General features: G+C 39.4%; 1 pseudogene; it reads left to right on the top strand.

Annotated features, from left to right (window-relative positions):
• The first annotated feature begins 2,627 nt into the window (after nucleotides 1-2,627).
• LOC115737190 lies at nucleotides 2,628-6,983 on the top strand (annotated as a pseudogene).
• The last annotated feature ends 1,909 nt before the right edge of the window (nucleotides 6,984-8,892 follow it).

Genomic DNA, 8,892 nt, shown 5'->3' with positions numbered 1-8,892 from the left:
GTGAGCAAGCATAATTCCATACTCAATCTCATGGATACATATTGAATTATGTGGAAAGCCGTATTTGATGAAAGTCGTATGTATGGCTTGGAGGGAGATCTTTCTTTCGTAACTTTCGAGATCCACCCTACAATATGGGGTCAAAAAGCCAAAATAAATTTTTTCACGGCCTATGCATCGTATAATTTTCTTGAAATAGCGATTTTGGAGCACTGTACAAGCTAAAATCTTCTGGGGACATCTCAAAGTATGTGTTCTTGGGCTGCTTTTATTGATCAATTGAATGGGCTAGAAGACACCAATGTTAAGAACAGATTGATCCTCTTAGCAAAACAGTGCATTTCCTAAGAAAGAAAAAGAATTAAAAATTAGAGCAATTATAGCCTATTTCACAAGCGATGTTAATAATTCTTGATTTGATGGTTTATGAGTGAATGGGTAATCACATCCACGTATCTGAGTAATCGTCGCTGCGGCCGGCAAGGCATTGCGGCCCTTGCTAGTGGCCGGCGATGGCTAGGCGACCCTCGCCCGGTGGTCGGCGAGGGCCAGGTGACACTCATCATCAGTTGATTAAAAAAAAAACAACGAAAAAGAAAAAAAAGGAAAAAGGAAAATATTGAAACATTACTAAAAATTATACACGTCGGCGTCGATCGTGCCTTCAGCGATTTTTTACCAAATTGGCTAGATAAACTCAATTGGCAAAAGGTGAAAAAGTTTACGATTTAATTGACAAAATTAAAAGGTCTAGGACTAAATTGACAAAAGTATAATAGGTCTAAGACTTTTTTGGACAATTTTCCGATTACCAATATTTGATGGTGACGGAGGGCTCTATATCTTATTCATTACAAAAGACTAAATACCTTAACCAATAAATACAATAGAGATGCTTAAAAGTCAAATGTCGAAACATGATTTTTTTTTCGTTTGCAATATAATTTCATAATACCTTTTTACCAAAGTAATGTACGAAAAGGGTGCGTCTTTTACAAATGCGCGATTATACGACTAATGTTGGCTTTGAGTTGAATCCGAAGAGGGAGAAGACAACTTATGGTCTAAGCCTCCTTCAACAACAAGTAATACAAGGACACCAAGTGGGAAGCTTCAGAGAACACAAGGCCTCTCACCTAACTGTAGCCAATCTCTTGTTAGACCTTTAGGTATGTAATAGAAGGAAAATTATTCACAATTCCCTTCCAATAGCCGAATTCAGCCTACAATTAATGTGTCATAGGAAAGACGTTCCTTCCCTTTCCGGTCACGTCGTCACCGTTCGCAATCAAGATAGACCTTTGAAACGCATAAGCATTGATATGAAGAGAGCCGCAGAAAGCTGAAGTTAGTTAGCTTTAAAATGAAGAGAAGGGCACTTAATGGGAGTCGAGAAGGCGAAAAAATAATAAATTGGATCTAATATAATTGAATCTACCTTAATTCCGAATATATACCTCAATTTTGAAAATTGTAATTTGGGAAACGCTTTCATGACGGTTTGACAAGATCTGTCGGTTATTTCGACCATAGATCCATACACCATCACTGCGTGTTTTGTATGAAATACTCGTTAATTGAAAAATCATAAGATTAGAAATTATTACTATCATGGTAGCAGCTCTTTTGTAATTTTCATATTTCGGTTCTCGCTAGAGTGACCACAATACTCTCCCATGTCAAAAGCCCACATAGAAAAACCCTGTTCACCCACCCATCCAAGTCCATCTCCTCAATTCACACGACTGACACCAACCATTCTTGACGTCAGCCTCCATTCCCCCATCGCCTCCCATCGCTGCATCAGCGCCGCTCTCGCCGCCTGGGATTGCTCCAGCAACACTGTCCTCTCTCCTTCCTAAGGGTCGTGCTCACTCACTCTCTCTCGGCCCTCCCTGCTTCCAACGACAAACTATAGCAACCGTTTGAAGAAATTCCTCGAAACCATTATAAATACCATCAGTCGTCAACTAGAGAAACCCCCCACAACAATGAAACAAATTTATCTTTACTTTTCTACATCGCACTTTATCTTTCGTACTGCAGCTTTCAGATTTGTATCGTCGATTAAATTCCGACGTGTATGATGCTGTGTCGTTTTCATTAAATTCCGACATAAGCCTTTGTGTTCTCGGGCCGTATCGTCGATTAAATTTCAACATATTTTGTTAACATTCGGTTAACTTATCTAGTCTGTACTACCAAATCTTATTGTCGATTAAATTATGGCACGATATGATATGCGTTTGTACATTCTCTTATTCTAGTCGAATTGGTTATTGTTTATCTGCCTGTGATACTTCCTGACCGGAGTTGGCGCAAGACCCTGTCCCCTTTTTAATTAAAAGTCGAAGAACGACTTTCAATGAAAGATATTTCATCGTGAGAGAAATTCCGGCAAAACAAAGTAATGACACCATAACCGTCCGAGGGAGGTCCTTCATAAGTGGAATGGTGGGAATCAAATTGAAATGCTCGTCCGACGTTCTGATGCTGTTGCATACCTGTACGTAGCATTTAGTTGTTGACTGTTAGCTAACTCCAATTGATGATCGTTCGTTAAAAAGAAGAGAGCGAAAGGAAAGAGAGACAGAGAGAGAAGAAGTACAGATCATTAGCATGGCTAATCATCCTCCAACATCGACCTCGCTGCGATCTTATTTTTCCTTGGAAATGTCGTCCTTGGAGCTCAAGCGAACAGCGTCCACTATTACGACTTCGTGGTAACTCAAAGTTTATGTCTATGGTCGTGCAGTTCCTGTTGTTTAGGTTGAGTTTTTTTTTTTCGTGCTAGAATGCTTGATATGCAAATACGACTGTCTGTTTCCAGAGCATGTGGAACCCAGTCTAGTGCTTATGCAATTTCTATGATAGCGAGTTGTTTTCTTCCTTCTTTTTCAAGGTTTGGTTGTGGACCATCACTAGGTCGATCATGAATGTTGTATACCCAAAACAATCTGAAATTTGGGGACCATATAGAAATTTGATTGGTTGGTAACATGTGCGTACACAATCATCGAGATTGAAATCGCACCTATTTGGATAGCCCTATACCTTCTTTTTTTTTTTTTTATCGGTATGAAAATTTTCATTTCATAGGGCAAAATAAGCACATAATTTCAAGATAAATATGCAAATCCGACAGAGCAAATAAAACAAGAAAATCTGAAATGTAAATCAACTTGATACTTTTTGCAAAGACTGGCCCATTTTCCAAAAATGGATCTGTTGTAGCATCAAAGCTTATACAACAACCAATCATCAAATCTCGCATCACCATCAATGTTGAGCACATGCCAGTAACTATGTTTTTTTTTTTTTTTTTTTGGACAGTCCTGTACCTTACGATGTCATTTTCTTTTATACGGGTGGTGCATTTTGTAGTAATGGTATGACGTCAATCGTCCTTTTCTTCTTCTCCGCAGCTAGGAGAAATCAATGTCACGAGGAATTGTACAACCACAACAATTTTAGTGGTGAATGACAGCCTTCCCTGGCCAACCATTCATGCGAAAAAAAGGCGACCTTGTGTATGTGAATGTGTATAATCAAGGATTATACGGGGGTCACTCTTTGCTGGTACTTTGATCTGTCCATCTTCTCCTTCCAACTCTTTTCTGCTCTCTCATTGTTAGCTTGTGATGCTGTATTTCAAATTATGCAAAACAATAACCGTATCAGCAAGTTATATGCTAATGTACTTATAGTTATCTGTGGCTAAAGGTGTTAAACAGGTGGGTTAGATCGGGTTTGGGTCGATCCATATTGACTCATTTAAGCTGTTTTGACTCATTTTTATATAGTACAAATTTAATGATTCATACCTAACCCAACCCATACCCGACCCGATCCGTATTATTAAAATAATTCCACGTTTAATCTCATTTAACAAAAATTGTGAATTAGTAAAAAAAAAAAAATACTACTAAAGCATTGTGGACAATTTTATTATTAAAAAAATTGAAATAAAAAAAATAAGAATATCAATTTTTAAGATAGTTAGTTAACCAATTTATGACCCACTTAAAACTCATTTAAGACCCATTAAATTGTTAGTGACCCGTTTATGACCATTTAAGTTTGTTAAGCAATCTATTTATGATCAACACTCTTAAATATGGTTAGAATATGAGTTCTTGACCCATTTTGCCATCTCTATCTGTGGTGGTGATCATTAGTGGGTTTAATTCAGCTCAGTTTTTTGAGTTTCGCTTGGAAAAAGATTGATTGATATATTTGCACAACTTGGCCGACAAAACACGCTGAAAATCGAATAATTATGTACTTGATGACGAAACAATGTTTCATCTTGAAAATGTCCGAGAAAGACATTAAAGTTTGTCTATTAATGCAACCAAAAATTGTCTAGTTCGTGAAGTTCACTTATACATGATGAATTTAATTGATTTGCAAGCACGGGGTAAAGCAATCGGGAAATCCATGGCCAGATGGCTCAGAGTATATCACTCAATGCGCTATTTCAACGGGAACAAATTTTACTTATGAAATGACTTTAATTGATGAAGAAGGAACAGTATGGTGGCATGCGCACAGTGAGTGGACAAGATCTATTGTGCATGGTGCTATTGTTTTTCGACCACGTGAAGGATCAATTTTCCCATTCCCACCAGACGGAGAACATCTAATCGTGATCGGTACGTGCTCTGAGGATTTCTTATAGGACTTATTTGGACATAAACCTAGAAGCTAGGGAGTGCTGTTAGGTCTTCGAAGTCATACACCTGCTTATATCATAGTGAAGATCAAGTTCCCTAACTAGAATGATTAATGTAACTTGATTTTCCCATTTTTTTCCAATCATTTGCAGGTTCCTGGTATAACGAAGGAACTTCTCTAAATAAAACCTTAAAGATGGAATTGTCTATAGGCAGTCATAATGTACCGCGTGCAACTGGTTACATGATCAATGGACAATCTGGAGATTTTGTTCCATGCTCCAATGGTACAATTTGGAGATTAAGCACTGAATTGTCTCGATTAAATGGATTATGGTATTACCACAAATTTGTCATATACAACGACTAATGCTGTTTATTCATGCTATTCAATTTACAGAAACCACTCATCACTTTTATGTTGATTATGGCGAGACATATCTCCTCTGTATAGTCAATGCAGTGGTCGGTTCAGAAATATTCGTCTCCATCGCCCATCACAACATAACCGTAGTCGGCATAGATGGAGCATGCACGAAACCAATAGTCATTTCGTATCTAATGATAGAACTCAGACAAACGATGGACGTATTGGTTAGGGCAAATCAATCCCCGGGAAGGTACTACATGGCTGCTCAAAGATTTGCAAGTGAATACAAGGAATTCTCCAAATTTGCCCACGTTGTCGCTACTGCTATCATCCCGTACAAAGGGAATTTCAACCTGACATCTCCGCCAAGTTACCCCAATCATACACTGCCATTTTATCACGACTATAATGCTGCAGGGAGTTTCTCATGACAACTGAGAAGTTTAGCATCTGCAGAACATCCCGTGGACGTCCCTCGCAACGTGACGACGAGGATGTTCATCACAGCTTCCATGAATGAATTGCCATGCCCGGACGATTCGTGTTATTTGGGCGATTCCAAAATCGCCACAAGTCTAAATAACATAAGTTGGGTGGACTCATCTGTGGATGTGCTGCAAGCTTATTACAGGTTCATCTCTCTTCCGAGTGAATTTGCCGCCTATCGACAATCATCGCCGATCACCGCCAGTCGCCATCGATCTCCGGCGACCCTCGCCGGACGTAGAAGAAAAAAAAAAAGGAATCGCCACCAGTCGCCGCTGATCTCCAGCGACGCTCGCCGGATGTAGAAGAAAAAAAAAACAAAAGGAAAAAAAAGAGAATATATAAAAATGTCGAAGAGAATTGTAATTTTTTTTTAAAAATTATCCACAGCGTTTTAGCAATATATATCTTTTAAATTTTTTAAGAAATATTTTTTTTTCTAAATTGACATTGATATTAAAGTGTTTTAGTAATATGGGTCGGGTATGAGCTAGGTATGGGTTGGGTCGGGTGGGGTATGAGTTATTTATTATTATTATTTTTATCTAAGGTTGGGTCGATTATAAGTAGTATTGCACGGAAATGGGTCAAAACGGGTTAAATGGATAATATGGGTCGGATAATTCTTGATATAACCCAAACTCAACCCAACCCGATCCATCCGTTTGACAGGCCTACTAGTAATTTGGTTTTTTTTTGCCTTCCCCCGACTTTTTATCACAACATGCCACAAACAACTATTTTCAAGTTAGGACTACATGAGGATTATGAGTAACGCATCTTTGCCCATTGACATGCAGAAACATCAATGGAGCATACGCCAGTGATTTTCCAGATTTTCCTCCGCTTATGTTTATCTTCACGGGACATGATTTGCCGAGCAGTCTCTCGGAGGCTACCGAAGGGACAGCCGTGAAAGTTGTGAATTACAATGAGACGGCAGAGATAGTTTTTCAAGGGACAAATTTGTTGGCCGGATCGGAATATCATCCGATGCATCTGCATGGATATAGCTTTTACGTCGTCGGGCTCAGCTTGGGGAATTTCGACAACGAGACCGATCCCCAAGTGTACAACCTGGTCGACCCGCCTCAAGTCAACACATTTGGAGTTCCTAAAAGAGGGTGGGTCGCAATTAGATTCAGGGCAAATAATCCAGGTATTTCTCCTTCGCTTTTCTTTCTTTTTGGTGTAATTTAACTTATCTCGGACCAAAATACCTCTTTTGTATCAGAAAAAGAATTCCGCGATTAACATTTTAACTTCGAATGGGGCAGGCATGTGGTATTGGCATTGCGATATAGACCGACATATGAGTTGGGGAATGAGCGCGGCTTTTGCAGTGAAGAACGGGGATACGGAAGGGACAAGTATGAGGCCACCACGTTGCATTGCCTCCAAAGGACAAACTATTTGGTGAAATACATCAGAATTTAAATAGTGGCATATAATTACTAAGATTAGGTACAAATCACTTACCCATTTGAAGTCATTAGGCACCGGGTACTAAGTAAGTGTTCCCATGACGTTTCGCTTTGGTCGGCGCCATCGAATTGACTAAATTACTGCCTTATAACATGTGGATCTCCCACGCACAAATAGCAAAATTGGATATTGTTCAGGAATTCCTTGATTGATTAAGACGATCACAAATAGCAAAATGTGCCCAATGAATTTATTAAACTAAAATACATAATGTAGAAACGAAAGTGAAAATTGTAGTTTAGAACGGAAATGTTCTAGCTTATGTATGGATGCATGTAAAACGCCCTTCTGCGTGCATTGGCTTGGTTAAGGTTTTTACACCGATGATCATTATTACTAAAAGGATATGGAAAAATGAGCTTATCTTTGAAGGGCTTTGCTAGTATAACAGTTTTTGGATGACTCTGAGAGTAACAAGATTTAGTGGACCGAAAATTCTTGAAGTAGTAGGAAAAATTGTCCAAAAAGTGCTAAATCTATTGTAGTTTTGCCAATTTGGTTATACACATTTTAATTTTGACAACTGTGTCCTAAACAATTAAGTCCGGCCGATTTTGACAGGAAATTACCGGCTTGGAAGTCGACCATCCTACGTGGCATGACCGGCATTGACGTGGATAATTTTTAATAACATTTTTATTAATTCTTTTTCTTTTTTTTCTTTTCTTCTGTTTTCCTTTGTTTAAAGTTACAGAGAAAATTTAAAAGATAGTCACATCAAGCGCCGATACAAGAAGCCTTCCGAATCAAGCATGATAATTGAATTTTTTGCTTTCACCTTGAATGCCAAGGGGTGAGAGGATAAGTATTCGGAAAATTAATACCCTTTTCACCTTGATTCCAAATACGAAAAATGTATAGTGCCAAGTTAGTGCTAAATCTTTCAATTGTACCAATTTAATTTTAAATCTTTTACATTTGTTCCAATTGAGTCCATCCGATTAATTTTATCCGAAAATCACCGACGTGGACACCGGTCTTTCTACGAGGCATGACCAATGCTAAATTAGATAATTTTTTAATAATATTTTGATATTTTAGTTTTTTTTAATAATTAAAAGATTTACGAATTAATTGGCATCGATACAATAGGTTTAGGATTTTTTTTATATACTGTTCCCTTCCAAATACATACCTCTGTTTAGGAAATTGTAAGTTTCATTTTTCAGTCTCACTAAATGGATCAAAATACTCTCCATATTAAAAACTCACATAAAAAAACCCTATTCACCCATCCATCCAAGTACGTCTCCTCAATTTACACGACTGGCACCAACCATTCTTGCCGTCAGCCTCTCATCGCTCCGCCCAAGCCACTCTCGCCACCTCGGATTGCTCCAGCAACACTGTCCACTCTCCCCCTGAAGGTCGTGCTCACTCCCTCTCTCCCTCCCTCGGTCCTCCCTGCTTCCAACCGCAAACTCTCTCTCTCTCTCTTGCTCTCCGTGACAGCGGCCGTCGCGACCTCGGCAGCCTCTGTGAGGACCACCATAGACCTCGTCCGGGGAAGGGGGGAGGGGGTGCGATTGGGGGAAGGGGACCGTTGAGCCGTGGTCACAATTGATGCCAGGACAACCTCGGAGCGAGGCCATTTAGGTGGCGGTGCTACTGAGAGAGAGATTAGGGTAGGAGAGTGATAGAAAAGGGGCCGAGCTTTCTTAGTGGGATCTTCACGGCCATTCGCGACGGTGGTCGTGTTCCTCCATGAGTTGTCGGTTGCGGTGGGCCAAGCGTTCAGGCGGTCGTGGTGGCGAGGGGCGGTCTTTGGTGGCTGAGCTTAGAGATAATAAAACCCCAATAAAATTTACAACAATGCTGAAGCGAGATAAGAAAACAATGCATATTTCCAGGAGAGAAATATTCCAGACGTATTTA

Source organism: Rhodamnia argentea, chromosome 2 (assembly GCF_020921035.1).
Source record: "Rhodamnia argentea isolate NSW1041297 chromosome 2, ASM2092103v1, whole genome shotgun sequence".
Classification (NCBI taxonomy): Eukaryota; Viridiplantae; Streptophyta; class Magnoliopsida; order Myrtales; family Myrtaceae; genus Rhodamnia; species Rhodamnia argentea.
This window is presented reverse-complemented; position numbering and strand designations above follow the sequence as displayed.